Source organism: Callithrix jacchus, chromosome 16, assembly GCF_049354715.1.
Source record: "Callithrix jacchus isolate 240 chromosome 16, calJac240_pri, whole genome shotgun sequence".
In the NCBI taxonomy this organism is placed as follows: Eukaryota; Metazoa; Chordata; class Mammalia; order Primates; family Cebidae; genus Callithrix; species Callithrix jacchus.
The window spans coordinates 45,066,120-45,091,537 of record NC_133517.1 but is presented as its reverse complement, the minus strand read 5'-3'; the positions used below and the strand labels follow the sequence as shown (position 1 = coordinate 45,091,537).

Here is a 25,418-nt window from a genome sequence, read left to right as displayed (position 1 = left end):
AGGCTTGAGCCACCGCGCCCGGCCTGTTGGTCAGCTTTTATTTGCCAACACTATTCCTGATAAACGTATAGAATTTTTTTCTTTTTAAAATAACCAGCAGCCAGGACTAACTGCTCTTTTCTCAGCAATGTATTTAGATACCATTTATCGGGAACTTACTATGCTTTCAGCAATTGTGCTTTTATATGCATTATTTTAGTTAAATGTTGCTTGAGGTATGTATAATTAGCTTCATCATACAGATGAAGAAACTGAGGCTCAGAGAAGGGAAGTGATTTGTCCTCAGGTCACACAGCAAGAGCAGAGAATGAAAAACACTGATCCCAAAGTGCTGGGGCTTAAAAAACCACACCCCAAAATTAAGGCCTCAGAAGCAGCCTCACACACACACAAAAGTTATCTGACCTCCCCTGCCTTCCTGTCTCTGGCCCCACATTCTTCCTCATGACTTGCCTTAGAAACTGGAATTCCTCCTCCCCACGGCGGGTCCTAGAAACCTAAAAATATTGTTCTAATCCCCCCAACTTTTTGTGTAAAAAACACCATGTGACTGAGCGCGGTGGCTCACCTCTGCAATACCAGCATTTTGGGAGGCCAAGGTGGGTGGATCACGAGGTCAGGAGCTTGACACCAGTCTGGCCAACATAGTGAAACCCGTTTCTACTAAAAAAAAAAAAAAAAAATTAGCCAGGTGTGGTGATGTGCACCTGTAAACTCAGCTACTCGGGAGGCTGAGGCAGGAGAATCACACGAACCCAGGAGGTGGAGGTTGCAGTGAACCAAGATCGCGCCATTGCACTCCAGCTTAGGCAACAGTGCGAGACTCCAGCTCAAAAACAAACAAAAAAACACATAAAGAAATTATCGGCGTGGCACGGTGGCTCACGCCTGTTATCCCAGCACTTTGGGAGGCCGAGGCGGGCAAATTGCAAGGGAAGGAGATGGGCCATCCTGGCTAACACAGTATAACCCCATCTCTACTAAAAATACAACAACAACAACAACATTAGCTGGACATCATGGCACGCACCTGTGGTCCCAACTACTTGGGAGGCTGAGGCAAGAGAATGGCTTGAACCGGGGAGGCAGAGGTTGTGGTGAGCCGAGATGCGGGCATTGCACTCCAGTCTGGGTGACAGAGCCAGACTCCATCAAAGAAAAGAAAGAAGAGAAAGAAAGGAAGGAAAAGGAAGAAAGAAGGAAAGAGAAGGAAGGAAGGAAGGAAGGAAGGAAGGAAGGAAAGAAAGAAAGAAAGAAAGAAAGAAAGAAAGAAAGAAAGAAAGAGAAAGAAAGAAAGAGAAAGAAAGAAAGAGAAAGAAAGAAAGAGAAAGAGAAGACATTATTCGACCCACTTTTTCTGATTGTAGGTCGCAAGACCCCCATTCCAGAGAGAGTCTTGCCCAATGCCCAGAAGGAAGGAATGCAGCACAGAGAAGCCAAATAAAATCTAAACAGACAGGCTTTGCTGGGTTTCTCCACTCAGTCTATCAGCATTACATTATACACTTTAGGTCCAATCCTATTTCTACAATGCCGGCTATACTTCGAATTTAAACAAAAAAATGGACTGTTCTCCTGTATTTTGGGTCTTCATTCTGAAGACTCCCATGTCACTTAAAACTATGCTCAAATGGATTTGTATTCTTCTCTCCCATTAATCTGTCTTTTGTTAGTTGATTTTCAGCAAACATTCAAAGAACAAAGCAGAAATTTTCCCTTTGGTTCTACAAAAGTCTGCATGCAGAGAATGTGTGGTACAAGGAGGTCACATTATACAAGGTACAAGGTCTAGTTTATGGTCCTTAAAATGTTTCCTCTTTTTGAAAGGGGTGGCATCATGGTACATACATCATCATAATGCAAAAAGTGTTGCACAGATATAAGCTGTCCTAGGACCAGAAAAGTGAGCTATTTGGTTCCTTGCTTAGGAAGCGATTGTTTCTCTTCATTTAATTAAAGGACAAGATGTTGTCACAATCATGTTGCCAATGAAACACTTCCCAGAGATGAATGATGTGAACTGTGTACCCAATTCTCACACCCCACAAAGAGCAAGAAACTTGTCTTTAATTGTGTAGAGAATGATGCCTTGGGTATCTGGTTTGGATATCTCTATTTGCCTATTAGATGATATTTTTGTTTTGTTAAATTTTAAAGACAAGCCTTCAGAAACTAGCTATTTGGTTTTTCATTGTCAATCATCTTAAAACAAAAATCTTGCCAACTGCAGAATGACAAGTGTTAATTCATAACTAAATAAAATTTTCCAGGCTTTTGCAGAAATGTCATCCATCATCTTTTAACCTTTTTAAATGAATGTGATCCCACTGGTTTAGCAAAGCTGCTAAAATCAGTGTAACCAATCTGAAGCAAGAGAGATTAAATATCACCTATCTTATTCCCTCAAATTATCACATTTCAGGCTACCTGTGTCAGGTGAACAAGAAGCCTGGTTTTTCTCTAGAGGCCTTAGAATCTACCTCACAGTTATTCTGAGGTAACTCAGATTTTTTCAGTCCAAAGAGGCCATTCTGCTTCCAAGTGCCTTACTGAAAGCGAAATGCAAAATCTGCCAGTGTGCAGGGAAGTCTTAGTGTTTAGACTCGATTGTGGCAAAGCTGCAAACTGGTCTCACAAATCCAAAAAATCTTTTGTCCAGTGTTGTGAAATGTAGTTCAGAAAGCTGCAGAGACTTCAGTACAGGACACATTACCCCTCAGTTCCCAAAGGGGCAGTTTTTAATACCATGGTCCCATCTGCAGCCACTGCTCCCAACCCTGAGGACATTTGCTGGGTCCAGGTGCTTGTGGGGGACAGGGGACAGCTGCACAAACTCTGCTTCCTGGCTATGTCCAGCTCCTCACTCTTCCAATCTTCCCTAAGGGGAGTTTCCTCTTGGAAGCCTTTGGTATCCTTTCCTGTCAGCTGACTCCCATCTATGACAGAGGCTGTAATTACGCTGAACCTCAGGATGAAAGAGAGGTGAGATCCAATGCCCCTGACACCTCCCCAGACAACTGAGTGTACACAAGAGAGTCCTAGGGAAGGGTGGCCTTTGTGAAGCCACAAGAAGTTTTGTTATTATTTCCCAAAGGCAAGGATGACAGTGCTTACTTGCCCTGTATTTGCATAATAAAGAGAGGCCACCACAGGAATGGGTGGGCAATTTCCCTCCCCAGAAATCATGGGCCTCTTGCCAGCTACACTTAGTCTTTGGAGTTGACTTCTTTTAAATGACCTCTCTTCATTTAAAAAAAACATGCCAAGGTATTCTCGATTAACAGTTAATGATTTAAGTAGGCTCCGACATAAAGTAATCAAATTTATATACACCATGGCGGCTGGTCAGGGTGGAGTGTCCAGGATATCTAATAAGATCTTATGTTTTGCTACTACAATAAAGTATCATATTCACATTGTACTGCATAAAACATTCTCAAACCAAGACAACCGAAAAGTTACCTCCTTCTTCTGAACTCCTGTGTAGCATTCTACTGTTGGAACCGCTCACTGGATGCTTTACATTTATGGTTTTGTGTATATACACACACATATTCTTTCTCACCCCATGTCAATTTTTGTACCAAGTCATAAGTGGCTTATGCATGGGCATCATTTTAGTTATTCTTTGACTCTCCCACAGTGATTGAGTAGAAATTCAGCAATGCTTTAATGTTAGGTGAGGCAATTTCTATTTCTTGTATCTTCTAAATAAGGATGCATCTTTTCTTAGCCTTCTAAGACCGAAAGGATTAGTAATATTTCACACCCAGAACACACGGCTACTGTAAAAGGAGCCGCAGAGGCTAAGCCTGCCTTGGACTTGGAGAAGACAGCTGAATAATGACCAGGGCTAAGAAACTATTTAACATCCCACTTTTGATAGCAACAGTTTTGCAAACCTCACAGTTATTCTGAGGTAACTTAGATTTTTTTCAGTCCAAAGAGGCTGTTCTGCTTCCAAGTGCCTTACTGAAAGTGAAATGCAAAATCTGCCAGTGTGCAGGGAAGTCTTAGTGTTTGGACTCGATTGTGGCAAAGCTGCAAACTGGTGTCACAAATCCAAAAAATCTTTTGTCCAATGTTGTGAAAGTAGTTCAGAAAGCTGCAGAGACCTCAGTATAGGATGCGTTGCCCCTGAGTTCCCAAAGGGCCGTTTTTAATACCATGGTCCCATCTGCAGCCACTGCTCCCAACCCTAAGGATATCTTACAAACAAGAAGATGCAGCATACAAACTTTAGCAAAAAAGTGCCCCAGCGAGAAATGGGAAGCAGGAACTAAGAGACCCAACAAAAGCACCTCTAGGTTATCTGGTTTTAGAAACATTAATCCCACTCTTAAAGTCAAAGAAATCCTTGTGAACATTAAAATAAAACTCAAAGGTCTAATTATTCTAAGAAGTTTGCTTTTTCAGGTTTCTATGCTTGATGACTATTTCAGCTGATACTGACACAAGTGTGAAAAGGAGTGGACACAATTTTAGAAACAGGAATATGAAACATACCTGACAACCCTGACATCTTACTGTATATATAAGAATTGACAGGCATCATGATCAGAGTCAATAATGCTGATGTGCAAGTCATCAAAATGGCCAACGTGAAATCTCTGACTAGAAGCAGAGCAACGAGAGAGCCCCCACCCCCTCCTGGGCATGTGCAGGTCATTACAAATCCAAAAGCTTGTGCCTCAGGCAATGCCACAATCTGAGACAAAAGAAATACACAAAATGGCATCAGAAAAAACTGTGCATACTTATGGACAGAGGGAGACTGCAAATGATAAAGCAAACAGGGCAAAGGTAGATAATTTGTACACTTGGGTAGTCTGTGGAAAAGTTCTATGTACTCCTGACCCCAGCTGATCCACCCACCTCGGCCTTCGAAAGTGTTGGGATTACAGGTGTGAGCCACCGCACACAGGTGACAGCCAATTTCTGCTCTCGTATTATCTCCTTCTCTCTGTTCTTTAAAACGATTTTCTCTAATGTTCTCTTTCCCGCTTCTCACATAGGATGGCAAACTTACTGTTTTTAATTTAGTTGTTTAGATGTGATTTTTTAATGATCTTTATTTTGATACAATTTCAAACACAGGCAAGTGACAAACTGAAGACTGCATTAGAGTCAACAGCAAAATGAATGAAATAGAAGGAAGAATTAGTGAGCTTGAAGACAGGCTATTTGAAAATACACAGGCAGAGGAGACAGAAAAAGGAATAAAAAAGAAGCATGCCTGCAAGATTTAGAAAATACCCTCAAAAGTGCAAAACTAAGAGTTATTAGCCTTAAAGAGGAGGTAGAGATATCAGGGTAGAAAGTTTACTCAAAGAGTTAATAACAGAAAATGTTTTAAACCTAGAGAGAAGTATCAATATTCAAGTACAATAAAGTTATAGAACACCAAGCAGATTTAAGCTAAGTAAGACTACCTGAAGGCATTTAATAATCAGATTCCCAGTGGTGAACGATAAGTAAAGGATCCAAAAAGCAGTAAGAGAAAAACAAATAACATACAATGAAGCTCCAATACATCTGGTAATAGACTTCTCAGTTAAAACGTTGCAGTCCAGGCAAGAGTACCATGACATATGTAAAGTGCTGAAGGAAAAAAAACTTTTGTCTTAGAAAATTATATCCAACATAAATATCCTTCAAACATAAAAAAGAAATAAAGGCTTTTTCAGACAAATGAAAGCTGAGCGATTTCGCCAATACCAAGCATGTCCTACAAGAAATGCTAATTTCATTTCTTCAATATGAAAGAAAAGAATATTAACTAGAAATAAATCATTGAAGGTACCTAATTAAATGGTAAAAGGAAATACACAGACAACTAGAAAATATAACACTAATTGTTGTGTGTAAACTACTCATATGATGAGCAGGAAGATAAAAACATTAACCCATCAAAAAAAGTAAGTACAGAAACTTCTCAAGACATATACAGGATAGTATAATAGAAATAGAAAATAAACAGTTAAAAAAGTGGGGTGATAAAGTGTAGAGTTTTTGTTAGTTTTCTCTTTGCTTGTTTGTTAGTTTGGCTGTTTTTGCAATTAGAGTTATGTTGTCATCAGCTTAAAATAATGGATTATAAGGTGTTATTTGTGGCTGGGTGTGGTGGCTCATGCCTGTAATCCCAGCACTTTGGGGTGCCAAGGTAGGTGGACTGCCTGAGATCAGAAGTTAGAGATCTGGCCAACCTAGTGAACCCTGTCTCTACTAAAAATACAAAAACTTAGCCATGCATGATGGCAGGTGCCTGTAATCTCAGCTACTTGGGAGGCTGAGACAGGAGAATCACTTGAATCCAGGAGGTGGAGGTTGCAGTGAACTGAAATTGAGCCATTGCACTCCAACCCAGGACACCATCTTACCCCAGTTATATAATGGCTTGTACATAAAAGAAAGGCAATAACAAATGCTAGCAAGGATGTGAAGAAAAGGCAACCCTTGTACAGTGTTGGTGGGAATGTACATTATTAATATAGCCATTATGGAGAATAGTATGGAGCATCTTCAAAACACTAAAATAAAGCCACCAAATGATCCAGCAATCTGACTGCTAGACATACATCCAGAAGAGAGGAAATCAGCGTATTGAAGCAATATCTTCGCTCTTACATTTATTGCAGCATAATAGCCAAGATTTGGAAGCAAACTATATGTCCATCAACAGACAAATGGATAAAGAAAATGCAGTACATATACACAATGGAGTATGATTCTGACATAAAAAAGAATGAGATCCTGTCATTTGCAAGAATTGGAGGACATGGATGGAACTGGAGGACATTATGTTAAGTGAAATAAGCCAGGCACAGAAAGAGAAACTGCATATGTTCTTACTCATTTGTGGGCACTAATAATTACAATAATTGAACTCATGGAGATAGCAGAATGATGGCTGGGAAAGGTAGAGGAGACGCAGGGGAGTGGGGGTGGTTAATGGTACAAAAATATACTTCGATAGAATAAATAAGATCTTATATTTGATAGCACAGCAGGGTTTCTGCAGTCAACAATAATTTATAGGACATTTTCAAATAACTAAAAGTGTATCATTGGAATGTTCTTAACACAAAGAAATAACAAATGAGGTAATAAATGTCCCACTTACACTGATGTGATTATTATGCATTATATGCATACATCAAAACATTTCATGTACCCTATACATGTATATATATACTATATACCCATAAAAATTTTAAATGAGAAATATGATAAATCCAGAAAAATACATTTTATTATAATAACATATGATTTATTTTCACACTATTGCACTAGGAGCAGATGTCACTTTTCCAGATGGCCTTTCTTTGTTTCTCTGCCGTATTCTCTTGTTTGTGCAAAGACCAATCTAGCACCCAACAAGACCCTACACCGTCAAAGTGAAATAAATGTTTGTTGAATGAAGAAAAAATACACCAGGTAGTTCTTCAAATTTATTTGACCATGGAGCTAATGTTTTACGAGTCTCCTCTGTCTAGAAAGCCTAATTCTCAACAGAGCATATTTGGGAAAATATTGGCTTACAGTATTAAAAACATAATTCAACAAGTAATTACTGAGCATAAATTATATTCTAGCCCTACAGTAATCATTCCATGCTCATAGAAAAGTAGGCTAAAGTCCTAATTTCAAGTAGTTTGTAGGCTTTTGGGAAATAAACAACAGAAAATACATAGCAAGTCACAGCAGTTTACACAGAATATAAATGAGCATTTGCCTGAGACAAAATAAATGATTTAATATTCAATATAGAGTCTGACACATTTATTCAATTCAAGATTCTGTTTTGGTGACCAGTCACCATTTCATTTTTAAGGATGTAAAATGTTTAGCAGGAGAAGAACCCTTTCTTTCAGGCTATAGTATTCCCCAGTGATAGTCAAAAGAAAGAAATGTTATCTCAGTCAACTCATACCTTTAATTTTACTCTTTCCTTCTCTTACAGCAGTGAATAAAACAACTGCCTGACTAAAGAGGGGGTATCTTATGGTTTAAATGACTAAAGATCCACCCTATAATCCCAGCACTTTGGGAGACCAAGGCAGGCGGATCACGAGGTCAGGAGATCGAGACTATCCTGGCCAACGTGGTGAAACCCTGCCTCTACTAAAAATACTAAAAAATTAGCTGGGTGTGGTGGTGGATGCCTGTAGTCCCAGCTACTTGGGAGGCTGAGGCAGGAGAATTGCTTGAACCCAGGAAGTGGAAGTTGCAGTGAGCCAAGATCCCACCACTGCACTACAGCCTGGGCAACAGTGTGAGACTCTATCTCAAAAAAAAAAAAAAAAAAAAAAGAAAGATCCACTAACCAAAATAGCGAAAAAGAATCTCTAGAAACAAGTTTCAAACTAAAAATATGTAAGTGTTCTGGACTTTTTTATTTCTCAATTATTTTCAGCCACATCAAAATGTTTAAATTGACAAATATGATCCAAATAAAATCATCACATAATGACATCATGATCCCCTTAAAACAAATGTCATTTCAATGCAATTCATTTTTTATTCTTCTTTGGCACCTGCTAAGCTTCTTTCAAATGAAAAAATATAGTCTTGCTGGCATGTTACTGGTGTAATGTCCTCAAATATGTTAATATTACAAAATAATTTTGTTCCTAAGTACATTTTAACTGAGTTATCTTGAGCTGGGATATAAACAAAATGACTTCAACAAATAAATGTTTGAAAGGAAAATTTCTTGAGATGCTTCTTCGATGATGTAAAGTCAAAGCTTTAATCATATTTCCTTCAGCAGTGACCTGAAGATGGGTTTCCATTCTTAAAGAAAAATACAGAAATGCCTATTTCATTGCCGTTTGTTCTTTTTTGGACCCAATTAAAAAAAAAAAAAAACAAAGTAACAGTGGGTTCATAAAAGTTATTTTACAAAGGAAAATTGAGTGTCCTTCTGAGGGAAGACATATATAAACATACTGGTTTAAACATTTTTTAAAATAATGTGCAGAACATACTTTCTACCTCGTACTTGCCAGAAAGAGGAAAGCCTGACAATTGGCCCGATATTGGTGCATTTTGACCTTACCGGTCAACAGCTGTCAGCTCCTGCAGAGTCCTGTCAGGCGCCTAAACAAATATACCCCTGCTAAGCCACCTTCGAAACATACCTCCCCAAGTCCCTAGTGATACTAAAATTAGGAGGAGACATTTAACATGTTTGCAAATTTTCAGGTTTTAACTACAAATATATATACGCAAAGTTCTGTAAACTTTCAGCTGTACCCTGGGCACATATCTGGCTTATGTCCATTTTGCCCAGTTGTCTCCTTGAAAATACCAGGTCTTTCTGCCTGTATTCCTCAGTTTTTCTAGAAAGGAAGCTGTGGTGAGGCAAGAGACCAGTGGAATAATTTGTAAAGATGTTAAATTTTTATCTTATTCTTCCTTTTGTCTAAGGCTCAGGATAGGGTGAGAACTTTCCCTCAACTTCCTTAACATTTTTTATGCAAGCTGTTTCATCCTAGAGGTTTCTCTTACAGAGGAGAAATAAGAGTTTGTTTTGTAATGCAAGGCCTGAAAGACATCCCAGAGGAAGCCTCTGAGACAGGAGGAAGAGGAAGGCTGCAGGAGCGCGGCGGGATTGAGAAGAGGGTGATGTTCAAGAATGGTACAGCTGGCTGGGCACGGTGGCGCATGCCTGTAATCCAGCTACTGGGGAGGCTGAGGCAGGAGAACGGCTTGAACACGGGAGGCAGAGGTTGTGGAGAGCCGAGATCGCATCATTGCACCACTGCACTCCAGCCCGGGTAACAAGAGCGAAACTCCTTCTCAAAAAAAAAGTGGGGGTGGGGGGAGCGCGGGCCAGGCGCGGTGGCTCATGCCTATAATCCCAGCACTTTGGGAGGCCAAGGCGGGTGGATCAGGAGGTCAAGAGATGGAGACCAGCCTGGCCAACATGATGAAACTCCGTCTGTACTTAAAATGCAAAAATAGCTGGGCGTGGTCTACGCGCCTGTAATCCCAGCTACTCGGGAGGCTGAGGCAGGAGAATCGCTTGAACCCAGGAGGTAGAGGTTGCAGTGAGCCAAGATCTTGCCACTGCACTCCAGCCTGACGACAGAGAGAGACACCGTCTCAAAAATAAATAAATAAATAAATAAAAATAAAAAAAGGAGTGGTGCAGTCTCCTGCTCTGTAGAAATGCTGAACTCTAATGGGGGCACCAAAATGCTAAAAGGGTGTTTTTTGCTATTAATGAAATAAAATTGATGTAATTTCTTTAATGTTTAGTCTTCTATTCAAAGTTTGAGGAACTATAAGAATAACATTTTGATAATTTCTTTTAGATACTATTTTTTTTTAATCTGAGACTATTTAATCATCTTCCTAAATCAAAATATACGGGGTAGGTAATTAGGCCTACTCATTGTTCCATTAACATCATTTTTTTGAGACAGAGTTTCGCTCTTGTTACCCAGGCTGGAGTACAATGGCGCGATCTCGGCTCACCGCAACCTCCGCCTCCTGGGTTCAGGCAATTCTCCTGCCTCAGCCTCCCGAGCAGCTGGGACCACAGGCGCGCGCCACCGTGCCTAGCTAATTTTTTGTATTTTTAGTAGAGACGGGGTTTCACCATGTTGACCAAGATGGTCTCGATCTGTTGACCTCGTGATCCACCCGCCTCGGCCTCCCAAAGTGCTGGGATTACAGTCTTGAGCCACCGCCCCCGGCCTAACATCATTTTAAAGCAGCTTCAGCTGTGCTTGGGAAAGGCCGTCTTGTATAAGTAATATACTCCCTCTAGTGGATGAAATGGAGAAGAAAGTATTTGAGTCTTTCACTTAGGGCTAGTTGAGTTCAATCTCTGAGCACTAATTCTTTTTTCTGGCTTAGATTTTCCCCAAAAATGTAACACTTTGAGGGAAAGCATGGTGGCTCATGCCTGTAATCTCAATACTTTGGAAGGCTGAGGCAGGAGAATCACTTGAGGTTAGGAGTTCCAGATCAGCCTGGGCAATATAGTAAGACCCTAGCTATACCAAAAATTTAAAAAGTAGCCAGGTGTTGTGGCACATGCCAGTAGTCCCAGCTAATTGGGAGGCTGAGACGAGAGCACTGCTTGAGCCCAGAAGGTTGAGACTGCAGTGAGCCATGATCCATCCCTCACTACACTCCAGCCTGGGCTGCAGAATGAGACCACAATGTCAAAAGAAGAAGAAGGAGGGGAAGGAGAAGAAGAACCAACACTTTGTTATGTTCAATTTACAAAGGCTCCAGCAAGCAGTGCATGAATTTTCCTTCTGGTTAACTTTCATCTCTGTTGTTATCTTTTTCTGCCATCATGGTTCTCCTCATCTTTAACATCAGTCAACAAATATTTATTGGATACCTGCCATGTGTCAGGCATAGCTCTATGCCCTTGGGATATAGCAGTGAGTGAACAAAATAATTCAAAATCCTGTGACTGTGAAATTTGAAGCAATATCAGATGATGATTATTGTGTGGTTCCTACATGCCAGACCACATATTTAGTTATTTGCAATTATTATTGAACTGATGCCCAACAACCCTGTTTGAAAACTAAGGATCTTAGGCCAAGCATGGTGACTCATGCCTGTAAACCCAGCACTTTGGGAGGCCAAGGCAGGTGGATCATCTGAGGCCAAGAGTTCAAGACCAGACTGACTAACATGGCAAAACCCCATCTCTACTAAAAATACAAAAATTAGCCAGGTGTGGTGGTGGGTGCCTATTATCCCAGCTACTCAGGAGGCAGAGGCAGGAGAATCGCTTGAACCCGGGAGGCGGAGTTGCAGTGAGCCAAGATCACGCCATTGCACTCCAGCTTTGGCAACAAGAGCAAAACTCGAACTCAAAAAGAAAAAAAAGCAGGGTGCAGTGGCTCACACGTGTAATCTCAGCACTTTGGGAGGCTGAGGCGGGCAGATCATGAGGTCAGGAAATCAAGACCATACTGGCTAACACAGTGAAACACTGTCTCTACTAAAAATACAAAAGCCGGGCATGGTAGCACATGCCTGTAATCACAGCTACTCAGGAGGCTGAGGCAGGAGAATCACTTGAACCCAGGAGGTGGAGATTGCGGTGAGCCAAGATCCCGCCACTGCACTCCAGCCTGGGTGACACAGTAAGACTCCATCTTAAAAAAAAAAAAAAGAAAGGAAGAAAAAGAAAAAAAACTGAGGCGCTAAGACACTTGCCAAAGATCACACAGAAAATCTAAGGCTTGTGGCCTTGTGTTTATTTTTATTATTATTGTTATTTATTTATTTTGATAGGGAGTCTTGCTCTGTTGCCCAGGCTGGAGTACAATGGCACCCCGATCTCGGCTCACCACAACCTCCACCTCCCCATTCAAGCGATTCTCCTGCCTCAGTCTCCCAAGAAGCTGGGATTACAGGTGTGTGCCACCACACCCGGCTAATTTTGTATTTTTAGTAGAAACGGGGTTTCTCCCTGTTGGTCAGGCTGGTCTCAAACTCTCAACCTCAGGTGACGTGCCCTCCTCAGCCTCCCAAAGTGCTGGGATTACAGGCTCAAGCCACTATGCCAAGCCCATTATGGTATTTTTAAAATTGTCTGTCCTTTCCAACTAAAATGTATGCTCCATGAGAACAGGGACTGTATCTACTTGTTCATCACCACAACCCTGGGTCCTGAAACCTGCCACTGGATTCTCCAGAAATCCCTGGTTAAATGACTTAAGCATAATGAAATAAATGAGCAGAAAGTTGAACTCTGGACTACTTGACACCAAAGTCCTTCTTACCAATGTCTCTACTGCCTGCATAAGTGTCCAGAAAACAGGAAGCAACTTCTTCCTGGATGGCTCAAATGAATTATTTCAGAGCTATGTTGGTTCTACTTTTTTAAAAAGTAGGCAAAGAAAATGAGTCTAAAATGAACAAGATCTGATTCTGTAGAAGATTTAAAAATCTTTAAACAAATTCTCCTTTGCCAATTCTCCTGAATTTTACCACTAGAGAAAACAGGGAGACTCCAGAGTGCTTTCACCCTTGGAAAAATGTATTCCCCTGAAAGGGCCATTCATTCTCTCAGGCTGGAGAGTGGAGCTGGACAGAATGGAGCTGCCCTTTCACTTGCTGAGAAACCTGCTGTGAGTAGACTCTCATGCCAGTATAAATGGGTTCATTTCCTTGGTAATATTTTGTTATTTATTTTATAGTAGTTATTTCTTCAATTATATGGTCTATACCATTATTTGCCACTAACCTAGTGACTTAAGAGTATGATAGTTGTCATTCAGATTTATTAACCTTTCTTTATATGTTTGAAAGTCATTAGACGTATACTGGCTTAAGCGAACAGCAGATTAGTAAATATTCAAACTTGCCATTTGAAGTGTTTCCTGGCTAGAATAAATGTTTGTTCAGGTTGTAAGCCCTGCCCCGGTAATCACTAGGTAAAAATGTAGGATCAACTTCCAGTCCTGAAACAAGCAGGAAAAATTACCAGGTGCAGGAACCAGTTTTATGGTGGATCTCTCTCAACCTGTAATTCAGGTTTATATTTTAAAGGGGAATTATCTATGCCTGCTCCTGTTACAACAGACACAGTGAAGCAAACCAAAAGGAGGAAACAGAACAGAGATTATTTCAGGATGACGGTTATAAAAATAAAGCCATATAGGGTGATCCCAAATATAAATCAGGAGGCCTAGCCTGTCATCCCAACTTTATTAAAATCAGAAGGGTAGTTCTCCTCTCCTTGTTAAGTCTTCTGTACGAGGAGTTCGGAAAGATAAATTTGCCAATTCATTTCTTGCAGCTCTTCCTTCATGTCATCTTATTGTTTTCTCCATAGTCAAATTGTGCTCTTAGTTGATAACCAACATCTTAGGTTAAGATATCAGTTCCTAGTGGGTTTAAATGCTTTTAGTCACTTTATTTTTTTGAGACAGAGTCTCACTCTGTCACCCAGGCTGGAGGGCAGTGGCGGGATCTCGGCTCACTGCATTTCCACCCCTGGTTCAAGCGATTCTCCTGTCTCAGGCTCTTTAGTAGCTAGGATTACAGACACCTGTCTCCACGCTCAGCTACTTTTTTGTGTTTTTAGTAGAGACGGGGTTTCACCATTTGGCCAGGCTGGTCTTGAACTCCTGACCTCAAGTGATCTGCCCACTTCCGCCTCCCAAAGTGCTGGGATGACAGGCATGAGCCACTGCGCCTGGCCTCAGTCACTATTGTTATTTTATACATAACAACTTCCTTGACAAGCCTTTCTTCAAGAGAATGGATCCACACTAAGAAGATCCCCTAAAGAGGATCTTTTACTTCTGATCTTATCCTTTTACATTTCTGCAATCACCTCTCTTCCCATAGTGTCACCTTTCACCTCAGCAGTAAATCTCAATCTTCCTAATTCTCCCTCCCAAACTCAGGTGGTGATCCAGTTATCCTCTAGGCATCTCTACTTGGACTCGCTATTCTTGCTTGAAGCTCAACATGCCCCAAAAAGAACTCATCCCCAAATCTGCTCCTGTGTCACTGTCTCCCTAATCTTTGCCAAAATCCCATGGATGATATCTCCACCAAGAGTTTCGGATCTGTCCTTATCCTATGAGTTTCTGCTGCCTACAGCCAGGTTTCCCTCACTCATTCTTTCTTGGACAACCATAAGTCTTTTAACTGGCTTTAGTCATTTCCAAATACACTCCTGTCTGCATGCTGCTATTCGGCAATCTAAGTCCTGTGGGCTAGCTGCTATCAATCTCTCCACTGCTCAACAGCCTTGACCCTTGGCAAATTAGAAACTCCTCAGCCCAGCCTAGCATCCAAGACCCTGCACGACAGGGTCCCTCCCAAGGACTTGATGCCGCATGCTCCTTAAATCAGAGTTCTCACCTTTCCCTGAACTAACCAGTCCTTCCCTGTCTCCCAGGGTTTTCTCCTGTTGTTTCCTCTTCATGGTATGCCAGTCCCACCTCCAGCTTTCCAGATTTCATCCATTCTTTATGGCCTTAGATTCAAAAGCCAACTTTTCCATGGAGCATTTCCAATTCCTCCCGAGAGTTTTCCTTACAAATCTTTGTTTTATTTTGTTTTGAGACAGGGTCTCACTCTGTTGCCCAGTCTGGAGTGCAGTGGTAAGATCATAGCTCACTGCAGCCTCCACTTCCCAGGCTCAGGCAATTCTCCTGCTTAGCGCGTCCTGAATAGCTGGGACCACAGGCACATGCCACCACACCTGGCTAATTTTTAAAATTATTTGTAGAGCTATGTGTCTCCCTAGGTTGCCCAGGCTAGTCTCAAACACCTGGTTCCATGTGTTCTGGAACACTGTCAACTGGGCTTCACCATACCAAGAGCAGCTTTATAATAATTGGGTAATACTTGGGCTATTTTGGTCCAGCTGAAACCTTAGAGCCTGATTAATATAATCGGGGAGTATCCTTTAGTGCTCTGTCAGTCAGCACAGTGCTTGTCAAACTGCTTCTAAATTCTGAGATAAGTATTAAGCAAAGGGACCCATCTAAAGACAAGATCCTTCAGTTCAACCAAGGTTCCGAGCACCTGTTTTCTGGAGAAATGGGCAGGGCACTGCAGGAGCCTGGAGATGGGGAGGCTGAGTGCTCTCCCTCTGGATAATTATAGTTAATAGGAGCAGCATTTAGTGAGCACCTGGCAGTTAATATACATGTTTTAATTTAACCTGGGCTCAATCCTCCTGCTTCCACCTCCCAACGTGCTGGGATTACAGGTATGAGTCACCACACTGGCACCTCCAAACCTTTATAGCACATTATTGGTCTTATTCCATCAAACTTTCCTTATATTCTTCTTCTTGGTATTATAGCTAATTAAATTAAATCATGTATATTAAATGCTTCTCTTATTAAATGCTATTATCCAGAGAGAGAGAGCACTCAGCCTCCCCATCTCCAGACCCCTGCAGCGCCCTGCCCATACCTCCAGAAAACAGGTGCTTGGTTTAACAGAAAGACCTTGTCTTTAGGTGGTTACCTTTGTTTAATACTTATCTCAGAATTTAGAAGCAATTTGACAAGCACTGTGATAACTAAAGGATATTCCCCATTAAATTAATCAGGCTCTAGAGTTTCAGCTGGAGCAAAATAGTCCAATTCTTACCCAATTATTCTAAAGCTGTTTTTGGTATGAAGCCCAGCTGACAGTGTTCTGGAAAACAGCGAACCATGTTACAACCAGGTATCCAGAAAAGTGCAAACCCAGCAAATGCAGTGACATCCAGCCTCTTCGATCCTGAATTCCTAAGGCAGAAAATGGCATCTGGCTACATCCCCTAATGTCTCCCTGAGGTTAGCTGAGAGGTCTCAAACTTTGATCTCACTGGAGCTTCTTCATGGGAATGACTGGGGAGAGTAATACAAGATAAAAGTCGGGTTTACCTGGCCTGGCCATAACACATGACCACTTCTCAGGTAAATTAGACAGTCTCTCTATGTGGTATTGAGGCAGGAATGTGGATAACAGGACAAATCTTTATCCTCTTTTGTACCCTTTCTTGCTTGGTCTGAAGGGAGGGAATATAAGGCCAATTCACACTTCAGCTGTAATAGGAAATATTCTGTCTATAGGGCAAACACCATAAATGACTTTGTACCTTTACTTCATCCTGTCCATTTACATAGGGTGTACCCCAAGTAACCAAGGGAATCCTCTTGGGGATATTTAAGCTCCCCATTTTAACAGAGCCTTTGAGCCCCTATGCTCAGGCCCATTCCCACACTGTAGAGTGTACTTTCATTTTCAACTAAAACCCTCCATTCTTTCCTTGCTTTGTTTGTGGGTTTTGTTCAATTCTTTATTCAAGATGCTGAGAACCTGGACACCCTCCACTGTTAACAGTGTAATTCTTAGGCTCAACCCCATTTATGGTGATTCTCACAGGCAAGGTGGTTGTAGTACAGAAAAATGGAAAGTGAATTTCCCCTTATGGAAACATACCAAAACAATCTAGAGATCTTCACCCCCAGGAATTCTCAGAATTAGTCTCTAAAGCTGTAATAAATGAATGCCTTCGTAGGGATTAGCTAGCAGGTGACAAAGATGACTAAGGTGGAAAGGCTTGTGGCCAAGCAAGAAAGGGTACAAAAGAGGATAAAGATTTGTCCTGTTATCCACATGATTGTTTCACATGAGCTTTCTAGCAAGTACATGTAACACGAATTGAATGAAGAGCAACAAGGAAGTACAGTTGTTTGTTCTTTTTAAGAGACAGTGTCTTACTCTGTCACCCAGGCTGAAGTGCAGTGGTGCCATATAAGTCACTGTAACCTCCAACTCCTGGGCTCAAGCCACCTTCCCTCCTCAGCCTCCTTAGCTAGGACTGCAGGTGCATGCTGCCACACTCATCTAATTTTTAAATTTTCATATAGATGGGGTCTTGTTGTGTTGCCCAGGCTGGTCTCAAAATCCTGGCCTCAAGTGACCCTTCTGCCTCAGCCTCCTAAAGTTCTGGCATTACAGACGGGAGCCACTGCACCCAGCCAACAGTTACTTTTTGATGGAAAAGTAAAAAGTCATTCACTGGTCAACAAACGCAATAGTTTTCTAATTCAAATGCACGACTTCCTCTCACCTACTTACACAAACACATACATACACACAATACATGCACACACCCACATACACTTGGCCTTCTCCAGATTTGCCAAGGGTGTTTACTCTGCACCAGTTGCCAGAATACCTTGTTCTCTATAGAAGTTTAGTGTAATAACTATTTTTCTATTTGCCTGGCTATCCACCTGCTGTGTTCCAAAAAGAACTTAAGATGGCTTATGTGGATATGTTATATGACAAGAACTTAAATTAGAAGTGAAATAAAAATAGAAATAAAAACAAACCAAAGGTAAACCCACAACAGACAGGGAAGTAACTAAAAATCGTAATGCTCCACATATCTGCTACCAGTGAACCACAAATCCGTCTCTAAGCTTTCCAGTGGCCAAATCTGAAGAGAAGCCTAGTCAATTACATAATTCCTCTCTATACGAGGGATTTCCAAACTTTGTGTACATCAAAATCGCCTGAAGAATTTATAAAACTAGAATCACTGAGGCCCCCACTTAAAGAATGTAAAGTTCTACAGATGTGAAATGAGTTGCTGGAACTTATAATTTCATCAAGTTCCCACTGATCTCTCAGATGATAACAAAGAAATCACTCAAGACAACAACAGTTATTTTTGATATTAAAATCATATAGGATTTTCTTCAGGAAGTGACAAAGAGAATCTTGTAAGATATAATAAACAGAGATGAGTTTCAGAGGCCATGGGCTGTTGCTTACAATAAACAATAACCTTCAAGATAGACTTTTACATTAAGCCTTTTTTTTTGCTATTGTTTTTAAGCTCATCAGCCATCATTAATGTATATTAGTGTGTGTTACATGTGGCCCAGGGAAGCCAAAAGATTAGACAACCCTAATAAGTTCTCAGTATGATGAAGTTCTCAATATACTGAATTTTGCATGATCACGTGAAGTTACTTTCATTTTGATTTTGTAGAACATACAGAAATGTTATTACATTTTTCATATCTCATATCTGTCACTTTGAATCTGAAGTGAATCTGCAAGACTTTGGGGTTCTTCATAGTATGGCTTTAAAAAAAAAAACAAATCAAGTACTAGATGGTCTGGTCTTCAGCTTTTCTGGGAAAATTGGGGTAGTTCTAGACAATCTATTATCTGTAGTCATGCATAAATTATGGCTCTCAAACCTGGGTACAAGATGGCATAAGAGAGGCATCATTAGATATTGATACCTCAAGTACTTAACAAATATTTATAGAGGGCTTGCTGTCAAGCAGGCACTGCACCAGATGTTAAGAGTACAGGAATGAGCAAAGGACTGCCTCCATCCGCCATGGTTTTCACAGGACCGCCTTTACCTGCAGGAGGCAGTTAGAACACAGCAGTTAAGCTGTCTGAATGAAGAAATGCAGAGCACTCAGGAGAGGAAATATAGCCACACTTCGGTGGTCACAGGATTCTTGGAGGAAGTTAAAAGTAAGCTAAAACCAAACATGTGGGTAGTATGTAAATAGATATTAAACATGTAAAGGTAGGTTAAGCCTGAGTTAAGATGGGGTTCAAAGGGGAAGGTAGGAGAGAGTCTTACTAAAAATAGAGCAAAATGAGCCAGCTTGTTGTGGAGGTTCATAAGCTAGAAGAAAGCATGCTGCAGAAGCTGAAAAAAATCCAATCCGACCTCTACATGAGTATGTGAGGCTGGAGGTGAAAAGTCTGAGAGATAAGGGGTGGGGACCAGATCATGAATGGCCTTCTAATCCAAATTAAGGAATTCAAACTTTATCCCAAGAAAACTGAGAAACCATTAGGTTGGTGATCATATATTTGCATTTAGAAGGATTACTTGAAACTCTACATCCCTCACACCTGGCCAAGTCGTAGTGGCTCATGCCTGTAACCCCAGGACTTTTCAGGCTGAGGCAGGAGGATCATTTGAGACTAGGAGTTTGAGATCAGCCTGGGGAGCACAGCAAGACCCAGTCTCTACAAAAAAATTAAAAATTAGCCCAGTGTTGTGGCATGTGTCTGAGGTCCCAACTATTTGGGAGGCTGAGCGGAGAAGGTCAATAGGCCAACTGAGTCTATGAATTCGAGATTAGTGAGCTATGATGGCACCACTGCATCTAGCCTGAGCTACAGAGCAAAATACTCATTCATTCATTCATACACACATACATAAAGTATTTAAAAATAAAATTAAACAAATCCCCACACCTCACCTGTATGTGTAAGGCAGATAAGTGATATTGCCAACTCTGAGGTAGCTGGACGAGCTGCTGTCACTTTGAGGTCAGGGATATGAAGGTTTTTTACCGGTTATGAGAGACTAAATCAATGACAATGTTATTATTACGTTGCTCCTCCACATAGTAATGTATACTTCTCTCCTACTGTTTCTCACATACCCACCTCCATTACTTCATCACCCAAGCCGTTTCTGAGGAAAAAGAACCTCAAAGTGGGCATATAGTAGTATATAAGCACCCCCTGCCTTGTATCCCTGGAGATACAACAAGCTCCCCAAAAAAGGTAAGCAGGTAAACGTTTTTATTAGTTTATTGAGTCAATTGTTTAACAGGGAATATTGACATATATTGGTGGAAAAGTGTTTGCAGGTGTGATAAAAAAGTATTTTATTTTCTATGTTTATGATTAATAAACATTTTTTAACAGCTAAACCTTTAAGACAACTGGAATCCAGGCCATAGTGTATACAGGGCGCCATGCTGAGGGGAATGTGAGTTAACCCACGTCCCGGAGTAATTCAATTTATGAAGAATTCCCTTGGTTTTAATACTGTATTATTAAACTCAAATATCGGCTAATGAGGTTATTTGAAGGAAAAAATAAAGTGTTTCAGAAATGGAACTGCTTAATATGATTCCCCGTGTGTAGTTTGCCATCTAGTGTTAATTTGTGGAAATAAAAATGGCAGGTACAATAATTTCCAAGCAGGCTCATCAGGTGGCAAAGGCATGACTCACAGCAACATTTCAATTTAAAGGCATCAAGCCATACCCTAAGACCCTCTGGGGTTTGTTGAGGTGGGTGAGCAGGTGAGTTGGCTACTTCTAAGAAATCAATTACTCCTGGAAAACAAAATAATTCTCAATCCTGGCTGCCTGATATTGTTACCTGAAAACTTTAAAAAACATACACAGACGGGGCTGGGCTCAGTGGGTGGCTCACGCCTGTAATCCCAGCACTTTGGGAGACCGGGGCGGGCAGATCACCTGATCTCAGGTCAGGAGATCAAGACCATCCTGGCCAACATGGTTAACCCCCACATCTCTACTAAAAATACAAAAATTAGCTGGGTGTGGTGTTGCACACCTGTAATCCTAGCTACTTGGAAGGCTGAGGCAGGAGAATTGCTTGAACCCAGGAGGTGGAGGTTGCAGTGAGCCAAGATCGCACCACTGCACTCCAGCCTGGCGACAGAGTAAGACTCCATCCCCAAAAAGAAATATATATATGTATATACAGATGGCCAGGCAACCCTCCAAACCTAGTCAGTCAGATCCACTCAGGAGGGACCCCAGACGTGGACGGTTCTGCACACCCTGGGGTGGTTCCCATGTGCACCTGGAGGGGGAGGATCCCTGGGCAGCAGGGTTAAGACTGCAGACCCTAGCAGTATCACTGCAGGAGTGTCACCACTTACCTGTATCACCTTAGCAGGGAAAGTGGGCCAATTAAATATGTGCTTTGGAACAATGAAGATAACTTCTCCGTGGGTTATTGTGAAATTTAAATATCATCATGAATATTTAGTGCTTAACACAATGCGTGGTATAGTGCACTCAACAAATGCTAAATATCATAAATAACAACACTGATTATCAAGGAAAATATTTTAAGAGCTATTGAGAGGAAGAAACTGCCTAAGGGATATGAACATATTACATATGATATGTTAGAAATTAGAACATATTACTTACGTAATATTTCCATTCTTCTTAAACAGGTAGCCTGGTGAGACTGAATGCTGATACACAGCTCAACCTGAGGGGTGCCTCCTGAGACGCATGTTACTTCTTATCCAGAGCTGACCTAAAGTGCTTTATAACTTGTTATTCCCAATGATTTCTAGTCTCTGTCTTCGGGTTCAAAATTCCCAATACCCTAGCAAATATGATTTATCTTCTCGAGTCAGATATCCTCTTCTGAATTAAGCAGAGAACAGAGTCACACGAACTATGGATGTGGTAACAGAAGGCACAGCCCTGTTTGTTGGGAGCAATTCCCAGAGAAAGGAGAATAACTGTGACTTTATCTTCACAATCATAAAAAAGGTTAACCTATTATTACTGTAAGCTGTTCTGGGCAGAAGGAATATCACCTGAAAATGTTCAGAGGAGGCCAGTAAAAATCTAGTGGTCCAGTCTGGCCGGAGTATTCAGTGGGAATATTAGGTGGGGCCAAATGATAAAAATCTTGGCTATGAAAAATTGAATGTGAGGACTAAGAAAAGAAAAACATCAAATATAGCAAATAGTAACTAGAAAGCACAGAGGAAAATGAAAACAGTGGAGTAACAGAAAATTCTGAGCAAAAATTAATTTGTTTTATTTGAAACATATTGAGATCAAGTAGAGAGCAGTCAGAAGGGGACATCCAGGAAGGAGCTGGAGAGGTTGTGGCAGGGAGGGGGTGAAATTCAGAAGGACAATATGGGCTGTAGGTCAAAGATTTGGAAGTCAGTAGAATGTGATGATAGAAGTCATGGGGCATGCATGAGTTTCCCTAGAGTGACTTGATAGATAAGAAACCACCAGCCCAGACCGGTAGCGCAGGCTTGTAATCCAGCACCTGGGAGGACAAGGAGGGAGGATCTTTGAGCCCAGGAATTTCAGACCAGCCTGGGCAATAAAGAGACAACTCATCTCTACAAAATAAGTTTTGTTTAAATTAGCTGAGCATGGTGGTACCTGCCTGTAGGTCCAGCTACTCAGGAGGCTGAGGTGGGAGGATTGCTGGAACCCAGGAATTCAAGGTTGCAGTGAGCCATGTTCAAGCCACTGCACCCCAGCCTGGGCAACAGAGTGAGACCACATCTCAAAAAAAAAAAAAAAAAATCCATTCTGTTGTTGGTAGACTTTTGCATTATTTATTGTTTAGGGCTAATATACCAGAATGCTACTACAAACATAGCTGTATGTGCCTTTTGGTGATATATGTGTGCATTTACAGTGAATAGGTGCAGAGGAATGAAGTTGCTGGGTCCTATGACAGATGATTAGCTCTAGTAGGTACTACCAGGGTTTCCTAAAGTAGTTATACCAAGTACACCCCTGGCAGTAGCATATGATTTTGGGGGTTTAGTTTTTATGTTCACTGGATTTCTTATTCACTCTAGCCATTCTGATGTACGTAGTGGTATAAGATTATTTTAATTTGCATTTTTGGATGACTAATAACATTGAACACTTCTACATTTATTGTTTGAATACATCATTTTGTGGCACAGGTATTATTTGCCTATTTTGTAATTGGATCATCTTTTTATTACTACATAGGAGTTATTTATACTCTCAATATAATTTGTCAGATAGATGTATTGCAAACTCTGTGGGTTGCCCTTCTGATTCTCTTAATGGTGTATTTTGATGATAGACCTACTAATGCAGCCCAATTTATCACTTTCTTTAGGATTAGTGCTTTTTGTATTCTGTCTTTGCCTACCAAGGACAGGAAGATATGCTATCTTCTGGAAGCTGTTTTTTACCTTTCGTTTTCAGTTTAGGATCATCTGGAATTGATTTGTGTGCATGGCATGATGGGACCAATATTCTACGTTCTCCTTTAACATGGATATCCAACTGCTCCCATACCACTTATTGAAAAGACGATCGTTTCCTTACCACATTGCAAGGACATCATTTTCATCAACTAGGTAGTTCTATATTTTTGGGTTTATTTCTGGACACTCTGTCCCACTGGTCTATTTGTCTAGCGTTGTGCTAATATCACTGTTCTAAGTACAGAGCTCTACAGCAAGTCTTGCTATCTAATGGTCTAGTCTTCTAACATTGCTCTTCTGCTTTAAAATGGTTTTAGCTATTTTTGGCTCTCTGTATTTCAAATAAATTCAGTCCTCCCTGTTTACTCCCTCCCCCAAGCATTATTGGGATTTTATTAAATCTATAGATAAATTTGGGAATGATTGCCATCTGAGCAACATTGAGTGTTTCAAACCATAAACATAGTACATTATGCCATTTGCTATGATCTTCTAAAATTTTTCAGTGATATTTTGGTTTTATAGTTTTTCCTGTGTGGACCTTTTGCAGGTTTGTCAGAAGTAATTTCTAGGTATCTGATGGCTTTAAAACAATATTACTGTAAATGCTATCTTCACCAAATTCTATCTTAAGTATTGCTAGCTTATACAAATGCAGTTGATTTTTGTACACTGACCTTATCTCTAGTGACATCATTCTGCTGCAGATTTTTTTGGATTTTCTAAGTGAACAATCACATAGACTATGAAATATTTTTATTTCTAACAGTCAATCCCTCTATTTTGTTTCCCTAATTTCCAGCTAAGGTTATGGATTTCCCTATGGCTAGTACTTTTACCAGTCTCTCACATATTTTAGTACATTTATAAAACAAAGAACCATTAGATAGTTGAGGATGTTCACAAATGAAAGAGAACAAATAAAAAATATAATCAAAGATACAAAAGCTACTAAAACCTGAGGAAGTTGAAAGGGACAATGCAGGACCTAGAATAATTTTTAAAAATATATAAATGAATATCATGGGAAAGATAACATAGTCAATGAAATAAGAGAGTTGTTTTAAAAAGTTAATAGGTTAGAAAATAAAGTTGTGGAAACCTCCTAGAAACAAAAAGAAAGAGATGTGTTTTGTTTGTTGAGACAGAGTTTTGCTCTTGTCGCCCAGGCTGGAGTGCAGTGGTGCGAACTTGGCTCTCTGCAACCTCCGCCTCTCTAGTTCAAGTGATTCTCCTGCCTCAGCCTCCCAAGTAGCTGGCATTACAGGTGCCCACCACCATGCCCAGCTAATTTTTGTATTTTTAGTAGAGACGAGGTTTCGCCATGTTAGGCTGGTCTCAATCTCCTGACCTCAGGTGATCTGCCTGCCTCGTCCTCCCGAAGTTCTGGGATTACAGGTATGAGCCACTGTACCCGGCTGCAAAGAGGTGTTTAACAGAGGAAATAAGTTGAGAAATGTACAGGGTTCAACAACTAAATAACAGACATTCTAGAAAGAGAAAAAAAAGACTAAGGAAGAGAGGAAGTTACCACAGAAACAAAACACTAAAAAGACTGGAGGAATTTCCAGCACAAAAAGACGTGAATAACACAAGGAATGAAAAAGACATAAGTCAATGATCAACATGGGAAAATCAGAAAACTCCAGATAAGGGATAATCCTAACATCTTCCACAGAAAGCAGTACACACCAATGGAGTGACCTGACTGTCAGAACACTGTCTCATCAGCAATGATGAAAGCTCTGAGAGTGAAGCAATGCTTTAAAAATGCTGAGGGAAACACTGCTGCAACCTAGAGTTCTAGACCTAGGCAAACTATGAATGAAGCTAGCAGGAAGTATAGGACAGAATGAATGCAATTTCATGTAAAAGGCAAGGGACAGGTGTTCAAGTACATATGTTTTACAAAAATAAAATTAAAACATTAGCAGGACATGGTGGCATGAACTTATATTCCTACCTACTCAGGATACTGAAGAATGAGGATCACTTGAGCCCAGGAATTTAAGGATACAGTGAGCTATGGCTGCACCACAGCACGGTCAGAGTGAGACCCTGGGCAAGAGCAAGATACCAAATCTAAAAATAACATTAACAACAACAACAACAACAACAATAATGATTAATAATAAAAATA

The 25,418-nt window shown here is 40.7% G+C and overlaps 1 pseudogene; it reads right to left on the bottom strand.

Moving 5' to 3' along the window:
• Positions 1–3,729: 3,729 nt before the first annotated feature.
• On the bottom strand, positions 3,730–16,681 carry LOC144579687 (sodium/bile acid cotransporter 5-like; annotated as a pseudogene).
• Positions 16,682–25,418: the final 8,737 nt, after the last annotated feature.